This window comes from Monodelphis domestica, chromosome 6, assembly GCF_027887165.1.
Source record: "Monodelphis domestica isolate mMonDom1 chromosome 6, mMonDom1.pri, whole genome shotgun sequence".
Taxonomy (NCBI): domain Eukaryota; kingdom Metazoa; phylum Chordata; class Mammalia; order Didelphimorphia; family Didelphidae; genus Monodelphis; species Monodelphis domestica.
In genome coordinates, this window is record NC_077232.1 from 188,181,244 (window position 1) to 188,205,080 (window position 23,837).

The 23,837-nt window shown below is 42.1% G+C and overlaps 1 long non-coding RNA gene across 1 annotated transcript in view; it reads left to right on the forward strand.

Annotated features, from left to right (window-relative positions):
- The window catches only part of LOC103104135 (uncharacterized), a 32,194-nt gene extending 11,831 nt beyond the window's left edge, over positions 1-20,363 (forward strand). Inside the window, exons 2-4 of the long non-coding RNA XR_001623207.2 lie at positions 6,978-7,046; positions 14,152-14,291; positions 19,669-20,363. This is a non-coding gene — a long non-coding RNA (uncharacterized LOC103104135). The remainder of the gene's footprint in view (positions 1-6,977; positions 7,047-14,151; positions 14,292-19,668) is intronic.
- The last annotated feature ends 3,474 nt before the right edge of the window (positions 20,364-23,837 follow it).

Genomic DNA, 23,837 nt, shown 5'->3' on the forward strand with positions numbered 1-23,837 from the left:
TTTTTTTGTATTCCCTAATGGATATTGGGAAAGTGTCTTGCATACAGTATATATTTAATAAATAATCTTTCACTTGAGTTGTGTCAGTAGAAAAAGATGATCATATAAGATGGGTCTAAAACCCTTTGTAAAAAGACAGTAAGCAAGGGGGCAGCTAGATTTCTTGGTGGTTTGAGAGCCTGGGAGGTCCTGGGTTCAAATCTGGCCTCAGACATTTCCCAGCTGTGTGACCCTGGGCAAGTCACTTAACTTCCATTGCCTAGCCCTTACCACTCTTCTGTCTTAGATCCAATACACAGTAGTGATTCTAAGATGGAAGGTGAGGGTTGAAAAAAAAAAGATAGCAAGTACTGAATAGAAGTCAGAGATTATTCCTAAAGAAGCTCTTATTCCCAAAAGAGCTCTGCTCCTAGCATTTCAGATAACGAGCTCTGTGTCCATCCTAGTTTATAGTGTTAAGAGGAGAGAACTCATGCCTGGGCTGATAGACCTGACATTTGGAGTGTTCTGGGGTGGGGCAACATGGAAAATGTGTGATGTTATACTAAAAACCCAACATGATCTGAGGGAGGGTCACTTCCTAATTCCTACCCAGGATGGATCTAACAGTTAAGTGGGAGGAGTAGGAGATGGGAGGGCAGAGAGGTGAGGGACACTAATTGTTCCTTTTCAGTCCCCTCTGGCCTTCAAAAACACAGGACAGGGTGGCAATAGCTGATTAGTTTCCCAACTGTTTTGAGGTCAATTTAATAAGCATTTACTCCCTGCAGAGGAGGGGCAGGGAGTGGGCAGCTAAGCCTGATTTCTCCCAAGTGGCTATAGGGAGAGATTCTCCAATGGGAGGCTCCATTGACCTTGAACTGATTAAAATTATGTTAGAGAGACCAACGGAGAGAGAGAGAAACAGAGACAGAGACAGAGAGAGAGGGAGGGAGGGAGGGGAGAGGAAAGGAAGGAGGGAGAGAAAGCCCCTGAAGTTAATAAAACAAAGACTATGTGTTGGAGTCAGGAGGGAGTTTCCAGAGAACTTCAGTTTGGTGCATATACAACATGGACAGAGAGCAGGAGGCAATGGCTACGATGCTGGACCTGCCTTTGGGATGACCTGCTTGAATTTTGCTCCTCACTCTTGCTAGTGAAGGTGGGCAAGTTATTTCACTCCTTTGAGCCTTGATTTTCTCATCTGTAAAATGTGTATAACAATACCTGTAGCACCTTCTTCACAAGGAAGGTATAGGGCCCAAGTGAAATAATGTGTATCTGACCAAGACAAATCACCTCACCTCTAAGAGTCCTGTTTTCTCACCTGTAAAAAATACAGTTAATAATACCTTTAGCACCTGCCTCACTGGATTGTTGGGAAACCCAAACAGACTTTATTTACATATATATGTAAAATATGTTTATGTACATATATAACATATATGTAAAATATAAAAATATGTATGTGTGTCTACATGTAGACCCCCTCCCTTCCTTTCCTTCCCACCCTGGTGTTGACAAGTATTTGATCCTGGGTTGTAAGGGTGTTATCATGCAAAACCTATTTCCATATTGTGCATTTTTGTGAGTGAGTAATCTCATAAAACCCAAACCCCCAAAGAAACCCAAATAGGCAACTGAAAAATTGTATGCTTTCATCTGCATTCTGACTCCAGCAGTTCTTGTCTGGAGGTCGAGAGCACTCTTTGTCTGTCCTAAGTCCCTCAGAACTGTCATTATCATCGTAATAGCAAAGTCTACCACAGTTGATCCCAAATGAGACTTTAAACCATGATAGAAATGCTAGTTATCATTGTAGGGGGCAGGAAAATACTAATAAAGATTGGGAGTTTTTTACGCTTAAATGAAAATGATAGTAACACTTGATCCCTCCATATATCTATTTTTCTTTTCCTTTTTTAAAGTTAAAATGAGCAGAAATCTCTCCCTCTTGCCATTTCCTCTCTCCCACCCAATGAAAAAAGAAAAGCAAAATAAAACCTTTGTAACAAATATGCCTACTCAAGCAAAACCAATTTCCGCAATAGCCCCATCCAAAAAATATCTTCATGAGCACTGATGATCACAAAGTCTTTCTCATTTGTTATCTCATGGTCTGCTTAACCAGCCTAGGTGAAGAAATGATCCTCCCTCTTTTGCTGGGGAAAAGTAGGATATTGTGAAATTGTGGGACTTCCCCTTGGACATCCCCTTGGAATGGAAAGAGATATGTTGATGTTATCAACTTTAGAAGCAGTCATCTCTAGGCCACTGGAAAGAATGAAGAACTCTGGGGAACCTGGGGCTGCTGAAGCATCTGAGTCCAGGAGAGTGACTGGAAAGAAAATGGTGGTAAATAGGGAAGAAGGAGGTTGCTCCCCATCTTACAATTGACAGTTCACTCTAGACTGGATTAATAGATTAGAGGACTGAGCTTGGTGTCAGGAAGATCTCAGTGTAAATCCAGTCTTGGGTACTTACTAGCTGAGGGACCCTGGCCAAGTCACTTAACTTCTGTCTGATTCAGTTTCCTTAACTGAAAAATAGGGATTCTAATCACATCTATCTCCCAGGGTTGTTGGGAGGATCAAATGAGATCATATTTGTATATATCAGTACAGTGCCTGGCATGAAGGAAGTACTTAATAAATGCTTATTTTCCTCTGTGAGAATATGTGAAGATATTTGAGATTCCTCAGGCAAACTCATTAGTATGTCTTTTATGGCTGCTTTTCCTCAGTGGATCTAATTTGTCGTTTAATTTCCTTCACATATCCTCACGTTCCTCCTTGATAGCAGTTTCCCAGTCTTGTCCTATGCATCTAGACATTCAAGGACTTTTCACTTCCTCCAAGCTTTTCTCGATTCCCCTCAGACGTGAGTGCTTTCTCCATCCTCAAATTTTCTTGGTGCACTTTGCATCTCTTCCTTCCCTCCTTCATTTGTGTCCTTGTGAAAGTACTTACTCTGTCCCCAGCAGATCCTTCCTTTCTGATAGCATAAAAATATTCCATTACATTCATATGCCACAATTTATTCAGTAATTCCCCAACTGACAGGCACTCCCTTCGATTCCAATTCTTTGCCTTTACAAAAAGAGGGACTATAAATATTTGTGTACATGTAAGGGCTTCTCTTTCTTTGATCTCTTTGGGCTGTAGGCCTAGTTGGGTTTTGTTTTGTTTTTAAATTCTTCCCTTCCATTATAAAATCAACACTGTATACTGGTTCCAAGGCAGAAGAGTGGTAACAGCTGGGTAATGGGGATTAAATGACTTCCCCACGATATAGTCAAATTCGAACCCAGGACCTCTGATCTCACTGAGTCACCTAGAAGCTCACCCCCCCCCCCATCCCCATCATGGTTTTAATGGTCAAAAGGTATGCAACAGTTCAGAGATTTTAGGGTGTACCAAACTTATACTAATGTCTCTGTGTTCTATGTTGCCCAGTTCATAAAGAACAATGATTTCATACCACACCAATCCATACCCCAGGCCCTTTATGCTTTTTTATTCAAACATACACACATTAATGCATACATACATTTGTTATTGTTTAGTCATCTGCCCTCCACTTAATGTCCTTGGTCTCCTTTTTCACAAGTTTCTGCAGCCAAAAGAAATCATTACCTGGTGCCAAAGTCCTGGTGATGAGCTCCTCAACATAGCTAGGTTAGTCCTCTGAGGACAGACCCAGAACCCCACAGTCTAGCCCTTGGGCATAACCTTTGCAAACCCAGGGTCACCTTCCCATCACAATGAGCCATTAGACCTTAGAAAGTGGGATACTGCACAATACATGAGAAAGATTCCCTTTGACTTCATTTTCTGTTTTATAGAAAGGTAACCAATTTCTTTTTCCAGGGTAGCAAAAAACAGTTTGTGGGTGAGGCTGGGAACAGGTAGCAGCCATGGGCTTCTGGCTTGAGATCCTCTGCTTTAGCATGGAATTGTAGTGGTAAAACCAAACAATTGTGGAGGGGACCTATGACACTGCCTACAGAATCATTCCAAGAGAAGGGGAAACCCATCTCCTTGATCCAGGCTTCTTCACCTATTCATGGACCCCTTTGCAGACTCATAGGTCCTTTTCTAAGAATAATGTTTTAAAATTTACAAAGAATCACAAAGGACTCCAGTTATATTGAAATAAAGACATAATTTCCTTTTTTTTTTTTTAAACCCTAACCTTCCATCTTAGAGTCAGTACTGTGTACTGGTTCTAAGGCAGAAGAGCAGTAAGACCTAGGCAATGGATGTTAAGTGACTTGCCCAGGGTCACACCGGTAGGAAGTATGGCCTGGCTGAGCCACTGAGTCACTCAGCTGCCCCCTAAAGATATAATTTCCTACCCCATACCATCCAGTTTCACAGACCCTTGGAGTGTAGAACTCCTGTCTTATAGAATCTTCCTCTATAGAATTCACTCTAACGGGAATTGGAGAGGAAGGTGGGTTCTGAGAAAGGGTACTAGACATGGAGACTAGATCTCAATGATGGCAGGATGGATATCATCGTGTTGCATTTGGCACAAGTTGGCAAAGGACTATGACTATGTTGGCAAACCTATGGCATATGTGCCAGAGGGGGTTGCTTTCCCTTCCCACTCCACCGAGCCCAAGAACGTTTCTCACATGACCTGCCCCTCTGCCCAGTAGCCTTGGGAGCACTTCCTCTAATATGTGGCATGAGGGTGTAGTTTGGGCACTTGGTCTCTAAAAAGTGTAATATAATGGAGAAAAGGGGAGAAATGGAAATGGAGCCTCTTCCTTCTAAAGCAGGGACAGAGTGAAAGGAGGTGGTACTGCTTAGCCAGAGGAGAGAAAGAAGATGGATTTTGTCTTTTCTCCCTCAGTCCTCTCTGACTAGACCCCCCTCAGTAAGGCTGCCTTCAATTCCTACTGGCAAGCTCTTTCGGATCTTTGTTGGAAGAGGCTTTGGGTGGTAAGCCTCTTTCTTTTGGGGAGAGAGAAACCCCTTTTCCTCCCTCCTCAATTCAGGCTGTCCTCGAATAAAGCTGGAGTCAGTTCTGGGTCCTAATAACTGAATTTATTCAAGGAAAGCAGGAAAGGGACAGGGCTGATGAAAGATAAGGATTGAGATTCAGGAGGGAAAGAGGGAGAGGGGGTCCCTATCTAAGTAACGCCCCCCCCCCAAAGTTAGACAGCTCAGGTCTGATAACCTGAACCCCCGAAGGTTCAGAGTAGAGAAACCCTGGTTTCTTGGCTGGCACAACAAGTGTCCCCAAGAGATCTGATGGGATTTTGTAAAGAGCCATTTTTAAAACAAAGAAAGTTTGGGCATGTCGAAGAAAGATCGCATCACTGCTTTGCCTATTATTGATACTATATAGAACATATCTACTTTTCTTTTTTCTCTTGTTTTTTTCCACAGCTGGTGTCTTTATTTTTATTTTTAAAATATTTTCCATGGTTACATATTTCATTTTCTTTTCTTCCCCTCTTCCCTCCCTGATCCTGGATCCAATAAGCACTTCTACTGAATTATACAAATGTTATCACTTATGCTTATTTCCATATTATTCATTTTTGCAATAGAGTAATCTTTTAAAACCAAAACCCCCAATTATATATCCATAAGAACAGATAAGTCATTTGTTTTTCTTCTGTATTTCTATTCCCACAGTTCTTTCTCTTGATGTGGATAACATTATTTCTCATAAATCCCTTGGGATTGTCTTGTAGTAGCAAAGTTCATTACATTGGATTGTTTCACAATGTATCAGTCTCTGTGTATAATGTTCCTTTGGTTCTGCTCTTTTCACTCTAGGCTAGTTCCTGGAGATTCTTCTAGTTCATATAGAAATCCTCCAGTCCATCATTTCTTAAAGCATAGTATTATTCCCATACCTACATTTCTAGCTAATCTCTTTCAAACTTCCTTGGAAGACTCTGACTTTTCCCTTTCTTGCCCTACTTTTTTTTAATCTTTGCTTTTTTTAAAGTTTATTAATTAATTAAGAATATTTTTCCATGGTTACTAGAATCATGTTCTTTCTCTCCCTTCCTCCCACCCCCTTCCTGTAGCTGACACTGGGTTTTACACGTGTCATTGATCAAGACCTATTTCTATATTATTGATATTTGCACTTGGGTGATCATTTAGAATCTACATCCCCAATCATATCCCCATCAACCCATGTGGTCAAGTAGTTGTTTTTCTTCTGTTTTTACTCCCACACTGTTTCCTCTGGATGTGGAAATTGATTTTTCTCCTAGGTTCCTCTAAGTTATTCTGGGTCATTGCATTGCCACTAATGGAGAAGTCCATTACATTCGATTGTACCACAGTGTATCAGTCTCTGTGTACAATGTTCTCCTGGTTCTGCTCCTTTCGCTCTGCATCACTTCTTGGAGGTTGTTCCAGTCTCCATGGAATTCCTTCAGTTCATTATTCCTTTGAGCACAATAGTATTCCATCACCAACAGATACCACAATTTGTTCAGCCATTCCCTAATTGAAGGGCATTCCCTCATTAACCAATTTTTTTGCCACCACAAAGAACGTGACTATGGATATTTTTGTACAAGTCTTTCCCCCCATTTTCTCTTTGGGGTATAAACCCAACAGTAGTATGGCTGGATCAAAGTCCTGCCCTACATTCTTAGAGCTATTTGAGTTTCCTTCTTTCTCCAACTTTTTCTGTACCTTTGAAGGAGGGTCCTGATTCCCCAAATAGCCACCTTGGAGATACTGAAAGAAGAAAAAGCTAAAGAGCCAGTGGCTAATTCTGTCCCCTGAATAGGTTGACTTTTCACCTGTTAAAGCTTGAAAGAGTTTGTCCATATAAACAAATGGGAGTGGAGCTTCAAGCTGTCTGACCCTTCCATATCAGGAGAGGCTGCTAGTTGCATCCACCTAGTTCCCCTTGGCAAATGATATGGAGATCCTGAAAGGCAATCAGCTATTTTTATCAGAGTGATGGCAGTAAACTGGTGACAGTCACTTTCTTCTTTACATTTCCTCCCTCAGAGCTATGGTCACCATTTCATCCTGAGAAAGGACATTCAATTAAGAGGAGAATTTCATGCCTATATTCAGGTGAGTGCCAATCAGCAGAAAATACCATGTTTCCCTATTCCATTCTAGGAGCCTCTTAAGTCACTGCCCAGTATAGATGTTGTGGTTCTAGCTCTGGGCCACACTAGCAGCATCACCTCTGACAAATCTTTTCACCTCTGAGCCCTTGCAGTTATTATCTGTAAAATGGAGATAAATAATTCATAGGACCATTGTAAAAAATTTCTAAAGCTCTTTGCAAATGGGAAAAAAAAAGTCTTATGTAAATGTGATACAGGAGGGTGTAGTAGAAGGCCAGCCCTGGAGACTTTGCTTATTCTTGTCTCTGACATATCCTTGAGGTATAACTATTGCAAGTCACCAATGAAGCTGCGAGTCTGACCAATGGGGGCCACGAGTGGCTGGTTTAGGTCACAGTTGGAAGGAGGTTGGGAGGGAATGCTTTGTAGAAACCACTTTGAGTTTGAGTCCACTCTCCCCTCTACTGTTCCTGGGAAGAATGGGCTCCAATGTAAAGTGGTTGCTACAAAGCATTCACCCCACCAATGCCACTTCTCAGTGTGGTCTAGTTGATAGAAGAGTCACTTCCTTGATTGTAGAATCTGATCTCTTGGGTACTGAATTGACCCACTACTGGGCTGTATCAACAGATACTAGGCTGTGGCATCAAAGACTACTGGCAAACTCTAATAGCTGTTCCAAAATTTATAGTCATTGTAAGATTAAAACTAATATCCAATAACTCCAAGTGTTATATTTTATAAGATTTATTAATAATCACTTGAAGTAGAAGAAAGTAAAAACAGTGAGTAAAGAGCAGTCTCCTGGACTGGGAAAGAAAGAGAAGAGGAAAAAAAAAGGCAGAGTTACAGAAACTTATCTACAAAATGTAAAGATGTAACATGGGGACAAAAGAGGAATTCTGGGAAATGGAGCTTAGGGCACAAAATTCTAATTACACTTTGGCATGGGCATTGTACTCCCAGAAACTTAGGCAAACTATTATCAGGGAAATTCCTTTGCTCCCTTCCCCTTTGACTCCCAACCTCAAACATCAAACCCTGAGAAGATTATCCTCCTTTGATTGTCCCATTGATTTGAGATGGACAAAGACACACCTCATCCATCTGTCCTCTGAATCATGAGAACCATCCCATGCCTTGGGCAAACCTCCTCCCCCCTACCCCTTGCTCCAGAATCATGTCCTCACTGCTGTAAAAGAATATTAAAAATCTCCAGAATGGAGGCATTCTGGGAGCAACCTCCAGATGGTTCCACTCATGCTGTCTTGCTGGCCAAAGATTTCACATTACTAATAAATCTCTCTCTTTTAAGCTAAGTTTCAGAGTCTTGCATTCTTGCAAAAGATATCCTTCCCGAACCTCAGGGGTTCACCTCTGCACCCCACACATTCTGTCTCCAATCCTCCTTTAGCCAAGATCAGAAAAGATAGAATAGGGACAGAGGCAGGGGTATGCTGGAACCAGCTCCAATAGATTCCTGATAGCTGATTGTTAAATTTCCAGAGTGATCATTTACACCTTGGAAAACCAACATACATTACATACCAGGACTTATTGCTCTGTTTATTTTCTAAATTTAAGAATATGATGGAGAAAATATGAATGTGGATTAAACTTAAAAATATGCACTTATGCTTTTTCTGGGAGGGGGAGAGAGGAAAGCTGGTTGTTAGACATTCATTAGCACATCCCTGGCCATGTGCCACATAGATATTCTAAGCCATATGACTCTCTGGTGGACAGAGCATGAAGCCCTTTCCTTGCTAGAAGATTATCTTTTGACCACTTTTCTGTTGGGGAAAGCCGCTTTCCATTTTAGGAAAACTTACCATCAAGTCTTGACCTGTGTAACCTATTTATACTTCTTAGAAAGCAGGCATGTCTAACATGTGCAAAGTAAAGAATGATCTGGAAAATCCCCCAAACCTGCATTGGTTTCAGAAATAGAATGTAAACTGGACTCAGAGCCTCAGAACCAGGAAGACCTGAGTCCAAATCCTGTCTTAGACATCCATTAGCTGTGTGATCCCAAGCAAGGTACTAAACAACTTGGTCTCCATTTCCTCATCTATAAAATGATAATAATAGCATCTCCCACGAGATTGCTGTGAGGATCAAATGAGATGTCTTGTAAAGCTCTTTGTAAACCAGGAGCATAATATAAATATTAATTTTTTAACCCCTTTCCTTCTGTCTTAGAATCAATACTGTATTTTGGTTCCAAGGCAGAAGAATGAAAAGAGTTAGGCAACTGAGGTTGAGTGACTTGCCCAGGGTCACATAGCAAGGAAATGTCTGAGGCCAGATTTGAACCTAGAGAACTTTCATCTTTAGGCCTGGCTCTTAATCCATTGATCCACCTACCTGCCCCTTAAGTGTTACTTTTTCTTATGATATCACCAAAACCCCATGGCATCTTCAGTTTTCCTCTTTGCATGTGTAGACCCAACTTGACTATCATTGTTCTCAAGGAGCTCATGAACCCCATGACTCAGTCTGTACCTTTGTCTTTTTTTTTTTAGCTCATACCTTCTATTATTTAACTCATACCTATTAGTTTTAGAACTAATACTAAGTATCTGTTCCAAGACAGTGAGGGCCAGGTAATTGGGGTTAAGTGACTTGCCCAGAATCACACGGCTGTGTACCTTTGTCTTAAGGTGACATTGAAAAAATATCCTGGGATGACTGGCATTTGTAGGGAGAAATGGAACCTGGTTTTGAAGCTGTCTGAAACTAGGTTATCAACTCTCCCACACCCAGGTTCACTCCACCCAAATAACTATATCACTTCTTACTCTCTGATTCTTATCCTTATGCTAGAGGAAACTAGGTGGAGTAGTGGATAGAGTTCTGGTCTTGGAGTCAGGAGGATCTGAGTTTAAATCCCATCATAGATATTTATTAGCTGTGTGACTCCAGGTTAATCACTTAACTTCTATCTACCTCAGTTTCCTCAACTGTAAAATGAGAATAATTATAGCACCTACCATCCAAACTTTAATGCTATATATTATTATTATTATTGATTTCTCTTCTGTTGTTCTATTAAGATTTCGGTACCATTTGGCTATTTTTCCTTTAGTCAGAGCCAAGCCTACACACAGATGACCTAGTTGTATTATTTGAGAGGAGATACAAAGCTCTTCCTACTCTAGATTAGACCCTGTCTGGTCTAATCTGATATTTTTTGTGGTTGTTCAGTCATTTCAGTCATGTCTGATTCTTAGTGATCCCATTTGGGAATTTTCTTGATGAAGATACTAGAGTGGTTTGCCATTTCCTTCTCCAGCTCATTTTAAGGATGAGGAAACTGAGTTAAATAGGGTTAAGTGAGTTGCCTAGGGTCACATAGATAGCTAGTAAGTGTCTGAGGCTAGATTGAACTCAGGAAGATGAATCTTCCTGACTCCATGCTTGGCATTCTCTCCAATGTACCACCTCACACCCTGATAGGATATAGTGCTTCCCTCTCATTCAATATGAAATTCTCATTATTAATCGATCAAATAATTGATAAACAATTATTAAGTTGACCAGGTATTGTTCTAGGCTCAGAGGGTAAAAATCTGAAAGAGAGACCTCTGCCTTCATGGAATTTACATTCTACTTTCAGTTACTGTTCAGGGTTAGAGCACAAATTTTAAAAAGTCCATTCTCTCTAGAAAGTTGTGAAAATGAGGATGTTACATGGAGGAAGAGAAGACAGGCCAATAGGGAGAGAGTCTTCTCCACTTGTTTTCTCCCCAATAGTCCAACCAGCGTAGTTGTCTTTTCATTTACTTTCAAAGGCACAGAGATCAAGAGACACAGGTTCAAATCCCAGATCCAGTTTTTTAAAAAAAAATCCTTACCTTCTATCTTAGAATCAATACTGTGTATCCATTTCAAGGCAGAAGCGTGGTAAGGGCTAGGCAATGAGGGGTTAAGTGACTTGCTCAGGGTCACACAGGTAGGAAGTGTCTGAATCCAGAATTGAACCCAGGACCTCCCATATCTAAGCCTGGCTCTCTATTCACTGAGTCACCCAGTTCCCCCCATTCCCACCCACCTCAGATCCACTTTCTACCTGTGTGACCTTGGGCAAATCATTTTGCTTTTCTGAGTTTGTTTCCTCATCTAGCAAATGAAAGAATTGGACCAGATGATCTCTAAGATCTTTGCTAGTTCTGACTGGATGAACCTGAAGGTAATGGAGATATTCCTAAAGGAAAGAAGGAGCAGGAAGATGAGGGTGGAGCATAGATTAAGTGAAGCCTTCCAGAGTCCAAAGGAGGAATGGAGTCCTGAAATAAACTTTGCCCAATTCACATTTCTGCCTTTCTGGAAACAGGCTCAACAAGCTTCCCTGTGGCTTGGTACCAGGCAGAGTATACTAAGCATATCCTAACAACTAGACCCTCATTGGCCAGTCCCTCCATTATATTTAGGCTAAATTGACTCACTTGTTTATCTGCCAACCAAGGCTTCTCTCCAACTTTGGGAGAAAAGTTGTCTCCTCTAGGGGTTAGCTAACGACAAAAGAATGCTTGGTCGCTTGGACTGAGGATGGGAAAGAGTTTGGAAAATTGGAAGTAAGGGATACTGCTGGGATATCAGCTTGGATTTCTTAGAGGAAGACCAAGAAGCTTGTGGAGAACCCCCTAGCAAGTTATTGAATGGCAATTGAGAAGGGTTAGAGAGATCTAGGGTCAGAGATGTTGTTACCCATCTGGAATAGAAAACCTCCTTATTGGCGCCATACTTCCCTCCTAACTACTGGACTTAACCCATGGCCTGTAGAGAATGCAAATCTTTTTATTTATCACCTGCTTTTATTTCAGGAAATAAAATGTGCTGAATGCTCAAGTTCCTTAAGCAGTTAAGAGAAAGCAAGAAGGGTTCTCAGCATATGTTGAATGGTAAACTTGTAGGAAAACATGAATGGGAATTGCACAGGATAGAATGGCTTGTGGGATGCACCAATGGAAGAAATTGGACATCCACAGAGATCAGTGAGATCACAAGCTATTTTAGGTGTTCAAGGTATCTATATAAAATATGATTGTGTAACATATGATCGTTTGTGTAACATATGAACGTTTTCCCATGGGGTAACACCTTTTAGAGGGTGGAGTGCTCATCTGGGCACTCTGCTTTGGATAAAGCCTAGCTCAGTGTTTTAACTCCCAGGTGCCTGTTGGGCATGCTATGTGTAGCTCAGGCCTCATCATCCAGATATCTTCACAGACTCAGGTCCAGATTCACGGGGAATTTTCATGATAATATATCTATCTTGGTCCCACCCAGTTTGAACACTGGGAACTCCTGAAGTTTATTCATTGGCTCACGTTGTTGACAGACCCAAGCAAGGAACAGCATTGAAAGAGTAATCATTGAATTAGGCAGAAATACATAAAAAGATAAGAAAATCAACCTCAGTACATATTTTTACATGAGTAAGTACTTCTACTTCCTTTCAGTGCAGGTTAGGATATCCTCTAAGATTTAGGGCAGTTAAGTCACTCAACGGGTAGAGTGCCAGCCTTGAAGACTCAGCTTCCTAAGTTCAAGTCTGGCCTCATCTTGCTGCATAACCCTGGCCAAATCACACAGCTCTGTCTGACTCAGTTTCTTCCTCTGTAAAATGAGCCAGAGAAGGAAATGGCAAACCATTCTGGTATCTTTGCCAAGAAAACCCCAAAATGGAGGTCACTTTGAGTCAGACGCAATTGAAATGACTGAACAACAGCATCCTCTAAAATTCATGACTCTGGCGGGAGAAAGCCTGGGTTCTTTTTCTCTTTAGTTGGAGTATACTCCTGGATGGTCCCAAGGTTGAGGAGGATTTCAACAAAGGCCTATTTGTTTCTGTGATCACATCTGCAAATATGACTGTTCTCTCTACATGACTCTGGCCTCACTATCTCTGTTCTAGTCCTGACTTCAGACCCTGTTTGTAGCTCATTGTTCACTCTTGGTTTCTGATTCAGCTCCTGAAGTGCCTCTACTGGGACATTTACTAGGATAGCCACAGACCTGTCCTACATGCCCATGACTTCTCCATCATCATCTTTTTTTTTTAAACCCCTACCTTCCACTTTGGAGTCAATGCTGTGTATCCTTTTCAAGGCAGAAGAGTGGTCAGGGCTAGGCAATGGGGTTAAGTGACTTGCCCAGGGTCACACAGCTGGGAAGTGTCTGAGGCCAGATTTGAACCTAGCACCTCCCATCTCTAGGCCTGGCTCTTAATCCACTGAGCTACCCAGCTGTCCCCTCCATTATCTTCTTGATGGAAATAAAGACAACTTCTCTCCATGGATTCTGCTAAAAGGAGACAGAGAGTTGCCCTCCTTAGTCCCTCATGAGAGAGAAAACTTTATTCTTCCCTTCCCCTTACACATGAGAGCTACACTTGGGTCAGCCCTGAGCTCTGAGGAGCTGCTGGCTACCTGTTGATTATAACTATCTCTACTGGTGTTGAACACCCTGACTAGAACAGAAATTACTTGAGGGCAGAGATTGTCTCATCTGCAGGTTGCATCTCTCATAGCACCAAAAGCACTTCATAAAGTGAGAATTAGTTGATTAAGATCATGTGTAATGGGGCAGTTAGGTGGATACATCCTAGCTATATGACCCTGGGTAAGTCACTTAATGCCCATTACCTAGCCCTTACCACTCTTCTGCCTTGGGACCAGTATACAGCATTGATTCTAAATTGGAAGATAAGGGTTTAAAAAAAAATAATCATGTGGTAAGATCCTTGAGAGCAAAAGTGATTTTGATGGAAATATGTTTTATAAGATTTCACATGTATAATTGATAGCATATTTCTTGCCTTCACAATGGGTGAGGGACAGATAGAGAAAGAATCCAGAAGATGAAATTATCTTTAAAAAATAAATAATACATTTTTTAAAAAAAGAGTTCATTTTTGCTTTTGTGTCCCCAACACCTATCACAGTGAGTTGGCACACAGTAGGCACTCCCAAACTGTCTCATCGGTTGAATTGGGCATTCAATAAACACTTTCTGAGTTGAGTCACTATCTAAAGATAATGAGATGTCATGCTCCACTTCCTACGTTGGCCATTAATTAATCTCCCTGCATTCATCTTCAGAAGTTTGCTGATTTTCCCGAGGTCAACGTCTCTGCAGCCGCCTTGGGCTGATGCCACACACACTCATTTCCTGACCTTGGACGCTCCTCCAGGTTCCCACCGAGTGGCTGCATGTTTAACCCTTTGAAGGCTGCAGACAAGTCTGTACAAATCCCCTGTAGGGTCTGTTGGCTGTTTTCCTTTGTAGGTCTTCCCTGGGGGCCAGAGTTATGAGTAGTCCTTTAGATGCCTACACTGGTTGGCAAGGCCTGCTGGGGAGGGACTGGAAAGCAACTGGATTTTGAATAATAACAGCAATGAGAAAGCTTTGCTCAGTGCTTTATGGGTCACAAAGCATTTTTCATATTTTATCTCCTTTGAGCCCTTGCTATGACCCGTTGAGGGAGATGCTATTATTTTTCCTCTTTTCAGGAAACTGAGGCAGAGAGAGGTTAATTTTGCCCAGACCATACTGCCAGTAAGTGTCTGCGGCAAGGCTGGAGCTCGTCTTCCTGTTTCCAAATTCAACAGGCTATAGGCACTCTCCCATGTAGCTGCTATTGGGGACACTTTTATAGGGCCTTAAGGATTATTACAAAGCATGTTACACATAATCTCTCTCTAGCTACATGACATACAGATATTATTTCATTTGATCCCCACAATAGACTTCGTTCAGGAGGGGCTGTTGCTATTCTGGTTTTTACAGATGAGAAGTTTAATCCAAGAAAAGGAGAAAATAATAACAAAGACACCTCTAGCACCAGAAAGCTCATATGCTGTTCTCCATCTATTATCTCATTCAGGTCTTACAAAAACCTTGTATGCTAGGTACTGTTACCTCCATTTTATAAATGAGGAAACTGAGGCTCAGAAGTTTAAATAACTAGGCCTTGACAATACAGCCAGGAAGAGTCAGATTTGAACCTGAGTCCTCCTAACTCTACATCTACCACTCTATTTTACTTTATGTTGCCTCTAGGAAATCTAGAAGTACAATAAATAATAACAATGATGATGACGAGAGCCAGCATTAACATGGCACTTGAAGATTTAAAAAGTGCCATATATATATATTACCTCATTTAATCCCCACAACAACCCTATTGAGGTAGTCATGATTATTATCTCCATTTTACAGATGAAGTAACTGAGGCTGAGAGAGGATCCAGGGACACACCATACTGCCTAAGGCAGTGTTCAAGTTCAGGTTTTCCTGACTCTGAGTCGAACACACTTAAACCACTGCAAAAATTTGCTTCCTCTAGAATCCAAAGAACCTAAGACTGCCAACTGGCCCTCTCAGAATATTCCTGTTGCCCCAGTTAAAGAAATAGCCTCAGCTGGTATAACAAGCTCAGTTAGCCTTGGTGTGGCACAAAGTATTCTTGGTGAACAAACACAGGGCTAGATTTCTGCTTGGGCAGAGGAAGTTTTTGTGGCCTCAGAAGAAGAGAATTAAGAGGCAAGGCTCACTAGCAGCTGGCCTGTGAGAGCTTGTCCCTTGCTCTCCCCAATGGGTGAGTCTTTGGCTAGGGAGGGAGAATGAATGGAGGAGAGAGAAATCTCAGATCTTAACTTCTCTGACTCAGTAGTGCACTCAACGCTGCTGCTGGTGAATCAGTGAACTGAGTGCTCTTCAGCATCCAAATGGGTACAGCCAGTTTTTGGGGATGATAATCACCTTCTCCCACCCCACCACCCCTTTTCCGGTATCCACACAACTGGAAGAGCCAATGGTTCCTATGCTTTTATGAGAAAGACACTAAGTGATGAGCAAACAAACTTATATCAAGGGGGTTTTGTTTGTTTTCTTTTAAAAGCAGTTTCAATAAGCATTTATTAAGCATTTACTCTGGATGAAGTAAGTGGTTCAATAAATAGTGTTGGGTCTAAAGTCAGGAAATTCTGAGTTCAAATCCAGTCACAGTTACTTCCTAGCTAGGTGGCCCTGGGCAAGTTGTTTAACCTTGTTTACCTCAGTTCCTCATCTGTTTAAAATGAGCCAGAGAAAGAAATGGCAAACCACTTTCTCCTCTTTGCCACGAAAACCCCAAAATGGGGTCATGAAGAATTGGACACTCCTGAAACTGCTCAACCGCAAAACGAGGGAGGCATTATGCCATGCACTGGGATACGAAGAGACAAAAGCAGTCCCTGCCCTCAAGGAGTTTATGGTTTAATGGAAGGAGGACAGAAAGAAACTCTAAAGGATAACTTGGAGGTGATATCACAGGAAAGGCACTAACAGTCAGTGGGTTGGCAAAGGCTTCTTATAGATGGCGAGATTTTGCCTGAAATGATTGGAAGGAAACTAGAGAAGCCAGAGAGAAGAGAGGAAGAAGGAGAGAATTCCAGGCACATCATAGGAGCCAATCTGGTGTAATGGAAAGCATCCTGGATGTTGAGTTCAAATGCTGGCTTTACTTCTTCTATCTTGGTGTATACTTATACCAAGTCCTTGAATCTTATCTTATAAAATAGGTGTGGAATGAGGACCTCTGAAATCCCTTCTACCCCACATTCATGGTTCTATCAACCTATGGTTTCTCGGCTGAGATTTAGCTCCATTGTCTGTGCCTCCCAAGTTTGTAGTAATAGCCAATATGTACTTTGTCTGCTTTGGAATGTCACATTTGAGAAAAGATATTGCTCCCCTTTCTAGAGGGGGTGTACGGGAGACCGGGCATCTGAAGATCAGCTAAAGAAAGCTGGGATCTTTAGCCTAGAGAAGAAAACACTGAGTAGGCAATACAGATAATAAATTTTGAACTGGACTAGACCTAAGGGGCTATCTTGTCCAACTCCTTCATCTTATGGGGGAGGAAAACAGAGCCCCAGAGGAATGACTTTTATTTTAAGTCATGAGGTAAAAAGGTTTCTTAGCATTCTAACCACACAACAATGGAATGGGCTTTCTTTGGGAGGCAGTGAGCTCCCCATCATTGCTGGTCTTTAAATGACAGCTGATCAAAGTTAGAGGGCATTCACTCTCACATCTAAGAAGGACCAGAAGAGAATAAAGAGATCTCTTCTAACCCTGGGATTCAATGACTTTATGGTAATTGGTGTTCAAAATGATTGCCCTTTGGTGGTGCAAGATCCTGGGATGCCTTCTGAATCAGCCAAGGAGAGTTTAGCTGTATTATTATTATTATTATTGTTTGGTTCTCAAGTCTTTGAATGTAGCTACTCCTTATATGGTGAGTATGTGAGAGCTCTCAAGTGATCAGAATATTCATTTCACCAGAACACTTTGTTCCCAACCATGTCGAATGAGTGGACATTTATGGGATCTGTGTGTAGACTGTTGATTTTGTGATTAAAAAAAAAGAGCAAACAGAAGAACAGCCAGAAGGAATGACAGACAAACGGGACACATTGTAGGTGCTATTATTACTGTGTTGAAAGTTATAGGCTGAATGTATGTACTTGAAAAGGCGGTTCTTCATAATAGATTCTCAGTTTTTTGTACAATCCCCTCCTTCTGTTCTACAGTGTGTGTGTGTGTACGTGTGTAAATACTCATTTCATTTGGTATTTGTCAAGTTCAGAACAAAATGAAATATATACACATGTATGTATACATATATGTCTATATACTTTGTAGCTCATCTATGCCAAATATTAGCCTGAAATGATTGGAAGGAAACTAGAGAAGCCAGAGAGAAGAGAGGAAGAAGGAGAGAATTCCAGGCACATCATAGGAGCCAATCTGGTGTAATGGAAAGCATTCTGGATGTTGAGTTCAAATGCTGGCTTTGCCACTCAGAACCCTCTGTGCTGCCGCTTTCATCTATGGTCTGTTTTTGTGCACTCAGGGAATTTTGGAGACCCAACAAAACATAATTAAGACAAATGTATTTTTCTTAACAGGAGGACCAATATTCAGCAACGCTTTTCAGAATAATTATAGTATAACCAATGAGCTTTTTTGTGGTATCTAGGCCACTCTGTTCTTCCATTATGATTTGGCTTTTTGAGAGCTGAATGCATTATATTCAATACTCAAGTCATTCATTCTCACTGTGGGGTAGTAGTGGTGGGAGCTGGTGGTGTGACCCTGGGTGCTTCTAAGGCTACACCAGTTAAGTGCAAGCTCTGGCAGGTTCTACCAAGCTGGAGAGGCTTCAAGTACGGGCCTGACGAAGGACTGTCTGTCATCAGGGGACCAACCTACTTAAATTTGGACAGGCTCATCACCATGTTGGCTGCAGGGTGATGAAAATTTGGCCACAGAAACTCTCAGGGACTGTTTTCTAGGTTATTAGAGGACTTGGGTTATACATTGGCATGGCATAGTGAATAGGGAACTGGACTTAGAGTGAAGAGGACTTAGTTTCCCATTCCAACTCAGATATTTACTAATGGCAGGAACCTATGCAAGCTTCTTAAACTCTTTGTGCCTCAGTTAACTCATCTGCAAAATTGGGGGGGGGGGGGAAGGCGGGCCTTTAAAGCCCCTTTCACCTCTAAATCTAAGGTTCTCAGGAACATCTAACCCTGCCACCAATTAAATCAGAGCTCCTTGGAGCCTTGAAGTAGGTAGATGGAGAAATAGAGAAAAGGAAAGAGAAAAAGGGAACAGAGGGGCAGGATGACCAGTCCTAGTTTCTCCAAAGACAGATAATAGGGTATCTTAACAGTTTTAGTGTAGCACTGACTTTTGGGAAACCCTCTGTATGTGTGTGTGTATGTGTGTGTGATAGTTTATTATTTATTTTGTAGGCTATGATTTATCTGTGTCTTTTCCTTCCAGATTAGAAGCTCTTAATTAGCAGCGACTCTATCTTCTCTGTTTTGCAGAGTTCTGCAAAGTAGCCAATCTCTGTGCCAGGCCCCCAGTGAGTGTTCCGTAAACATTCACTGGTGATGACATAATGATGATAGGTGGAAAAAAACAGTCTTCTCTGGGGAAAGTAATGTGGTCACACGAGTCAGGGTAGATGATGGCGCCATGTGGCCTTGAACCACCAAGGTGTCCAAGTGGAAGTCCTCTTTTCTAGCAGGGCTTTGGACCAAGGCAATTTTAGGGTGCAGGTCTTAGGGAAATGTATAGCTTCTACCATCACAAGGAATTTTTGCTCCTGGGGCAATCACCACAAAACACACCCAGGAAAAGCCACATGAAACACACCCTCAAGCTGAGGGTTGGTGTGGGACATGGCCCTGTGGAGGGATCCTAGGGTTGGGTGGGAAGTAGCAAGACAGAGCAGAGCAGAGGAATTCACCCCAGCCATCTTGCCGCTCCATATTTGAATTATTTTTGTCACAGTAGTGATAAGCACCCTTGTCTCTACAGTGGTGAAATACTGCAACTGCTATTATTACCCTCCAAAAAGGACACCCTGGGGAAAAGTCCTGATTGCCTCACCCTAGTTATAGCTAAAGCTGTATGGCATATTGGAAACTCCAGACTCTTAGTTTGACTCCAAGTACTTCTCCGTGGTGCTGTGAGCCCTGGACTCAGCAGGCATTGCTCTGACCTTCTATCTCCACTTCTTGCCAAACCACATTTTTTTTTCTTCTCCCATTTAGGGCTTCACACTACGCCCACTTCCACTTGGCCGGTGCCCATGCTCAGCATAGGAAGAATGTGGGACCACAGTCATTCATTTCTTCAGACTTATGTGAATTGGTGTCATATTAATACTAGTGCCTTGGAATACAGAGAACTGAATACAAATACAATCCTGCTACTTACTTACGCTTTAAAGAATAAATGTTTCTCGAAGGCAGAGACTGTTTCCAAAAATGACTTTTTCATTGTATCCTGCCTGGCACAGAGTAGGGACTTACTAAATGTTTATTGATTGACTTCTACCACCACTGCAGATGGGGGTACAGCTGTACCTTAGGAAATGGCTTGTGGCTTTATGTAGCCAGCCTTTTTGCGAATGAACCTCTTTCTGGGGGTGGAAGAAGAGGATGGAGGGGAGGGGAGTAACATGGCATGGAATGTAGAAGTATCAGACACATGGCCCTTCTTCCTGGGTTCAGCCTGAATCCAATTAAAATGTAATTTGGGGGCATCTGAGTGGCTCAGTGAGCAGAGAGCCAGGCCTGGAGATGAGAGATCTTGGGTTTAAATCTGGTCTCAGACACTTCCTAGCTGTGTGACCCTGGCCAAGTCACTTAACCCCCATTGCGTAGCCCTTACCACTCTTCTGCATTGGAACCCATACATGGTATTGATTCTAAGATATGAAGGTAAGGGTTTTTTAAAAAAATAAGAGAAATGTAAGTGGGTAATATTTAATTAAATAAATACAAATACGCTAGAATATAGATTATGTTCTCTGTGAGGTTTTGCTAAAACTATGTGTGGCCAGCAGGAGTCTTCATGTACTTTTAGTGTGTACATTTCTATTGTAGTTGATTTTGACACCACTGGTGTAGTCATGAAGATACAAGTTCAAATCCCACCTCAGACTTTAATTGTTGTGAGTCCCTGGGTAAGTCACATAACCTCTATGGTCCTCATTTTTTTCATCTGCAAAATCAGGGAGAGGTTGGCCTTGATGGACTTAAAAGTTCCTTCTAGAATCTATGATTCTATAAACTTTGGATTGGGAGTCAGAGAATCTCAGTTCAAGTAACATTTCTATCACTTATTTACTCTGTGACCTTGAGCAAGTCATTTCCCTTCCTACAGAATTGGGTTTCCCTTCTGTAAAATGAGGGGGTTGGGTTCAACAATTTCCTAAGTCTCATCCATGTCTGATGGCATGTGCAACTTCACCTTGCTCTGGAAGAAGAGACACCCAATCCAGGACTGGCTCGAATGGGGAGCCTTTTCAACTCGTTAGGACCTGCCAATGTTTTATATCGGGTCCATAAGTGTTTAATAAAATATTTGACTCCAATTGAATTAAATTGTGTTTTCCTGGTATAACCTTCAGGATTCCAAAGTCATCTCTATACCAGGCATTTGAAGAGGAACCAGGAGTTGGCTTTGGAATGAACTAAACATTTTACACTTAATATTTCACTTGACCCTCCTAATAGTCCCGGAGATAGGTAGCGCTTGTGCCTGTTAGAGATGAAGCAATTATGCATCAGAGAGATGGGGTGATTTGCCCAGTCACACAATTGAGACAGAAGTCGAACTGAGGGCTTCTTGACTCCTCATTCAAAGAGCAATCTACCCACTCACCTCACTGTCAGTACCTGTGAGTGCTGTTGTGACTGAGGAAGAAAGAAAGTTACCATTCCACACCAGGACCTCCCCCCCCCCCCTTCTCTGAAGGCGCCATATTGTTTCATTTTCTCATCTTCCTCTCCAATTACTTTTCAGTGTTCCAGTGATAGCACCAGAGGGGACTATTTTCTCACAGCCCTGATCCATTTTTTTTCCTGTCTCTGGCTTTCCTGGGTGGACTAGGGGAAAGGTCAGCAGTAGGCTCCCATTGAAACACCCAATTGGGTATCACTTGACCAGCCGACCACTCTTGGAAAGGAAGTCAACCCTCATCTCCAGAGAAGCCTCTCGTCAGCCTATGTTGCAACTCCACCACCTGCCTCCATCAAAGAGCACCTTGTTTTCCCAACTGAATCAACAGCAGCAGCTGGACAGAGTGCATCAGCAGGCCTTGCTTTCTGGGCGCTCTCCTGGTCCCAGGCCTATTATTCCCCACGTTTGGAGTTGGGGAGATGTTTGCCTTGTGTGGAGTGATGCTCGCGCCTCCTGGACACCAGAAGCACAAGGCATGTTAGCTAATTAAACACTGGGTGTGGCTAGCTATCCCCAAATAAACATTCCCTGGGCATTGTGAATTCAGATATGCCCCTGTAGTTTTCTTAAAGGTGTAATTATCTCTTGGAAAACCATACTCCTTGAAGCTTACCAAAGCCTGCCGGGGCTGGGGCGCGCAGGGAAGGTACATGCATTCTTTTGAGTCCTGCCCTGTGATTTCATTAGCACAAAAATGAATGCCAGTGTGGGTGGAAATTCCCTTTACCAATCTAGAGAAGTACCTGGTCCCTAAAAAGTACAGTGACTTGTCCAGCGTCACACAGCCAATTTGTTTCAGATGAAGGATTTGAAATTCAAGCTTCTCTGACTCTAAGGCCAGATTTTCTGCCTATTTTCCTGAAAAGAAATGAAGAAAGGATGTGGGTTTTTGTTTTGTTCTTCCTTGTTTCCTTCTGTTTCTTTCCCCTTGGGACCCTGTAGCTAGCTTTCGAGTCTTGGGGTGAATACCCCAATCTCTGAAGAGATGAGACCTCGAACTCTCTCAATATATGTAGCTACCAGGATGCAGCTGATTGTTTACAACTGTCCCTGATGCCAAAAGCAGTGTGTGAAGAACAAAAGACTAGATTGAATTTGACAACAAAACCAAAATTAAACTGATCCTGCCTCAAAGAGTGTACATTCTATTGGGGTGACAACTTATACATGCATATTAAGTACTGCCAGGAGTTAGGAGGACCTGGGTTCAAATTTGTCCTCAGACACTTCCTAGCTGTGTGACCCAGGGCAAGTCACTTAACCCTGATTGCCTAGCCTTGAAACCAAGATGGAAAGGGGGGAAAAAACTTAAATAAATTCAATAAAATGATTGGTACTAATAAGTGGAAGAGTGATGGAAGACCTCTTCTAGGAGGTGGTACCTGGGGGAGAACCTTGAAGGGCTTCCAGAAGTCAGAGGTGGGGGAGACTTTATAGGCATGGTGGGGGTGGAGTGCTGGGTACAAGGAAAGCAGGCAGACCAGTTTGATTAGAGCATAAAGACCATGACGGGGAGTAATGTGAATGTAGCTTAGAAGGCTTGGCAGCAACCAGATTAGGAAAGACTTAAATACCAAAGAGAGAAGTTTGTATTTTTTCCAAGAAGTAACAGGAAATTACTGAAACTTCTTGAGAAAAGGAGTAGTGTAGATCTATGCTGCTATGCACAACCAGGTGGCACAATGGATAGAGACTCATTTTCCAGGGTTCAAATGTGGCCTGAGACACTTACTAGCTATGTGACCCTGGGCAAGTCACTTAACTCTGTTTTTCTCAGTTTTCTCATCTAAAAAATGAGCTGGAGAAGAAAATGACAAACCACTCTAGTATTTTTGTCAAGAAAACCCCAAATGGGGTCTCAAAGAGTCAGACATGATTGAAACAACTCAACAACAAAACAACAATGCTTTCAGAATATTGGCACCCTGGGCTTCTAGCTCATTGGCATGATTTGAGTGTGGTCACCTTCAATGTAATGATTTACTTTGAAATTCCTTGATGGCCCTTTATCAGAGGGGTCACGGAATGTTTCCTTAGTTTCTCTGAAGCTCAGTCTCATTAGTAAATTGGGGATGATCTCTCCTTCACAGAATCATTGTGAGAAAAGAGCCCTTAAAACCATAACATGTTCCATAAATATGAATGATTAATATCATCATTATTCTTCTTCTGTGAAAGGCTGTCTCTGATGCCTCCTTGTGGTGTGAAGGAGACCCTGGACTCTCAAAGGCTCTGTTAGTAGAGCAGTGTCCTACTGAGGAGGAAAAGCTTTGGGTATGGACCCTGCCTGCAATGTGCCTGTCATCTGCCATCCAAAGACGAGCCTTAATAAATTGTGCGAGGCTTATCACAAGAAGGTTGGCCACCAGGTGAGTTTGGGCAAGGCAGCTCAATAAGATTGTTCCCTAAGGTGTGAACGGATCACCACCTGCAGTGATAGAGGAAGCATCCACGTTAATGAAAACATAGATCC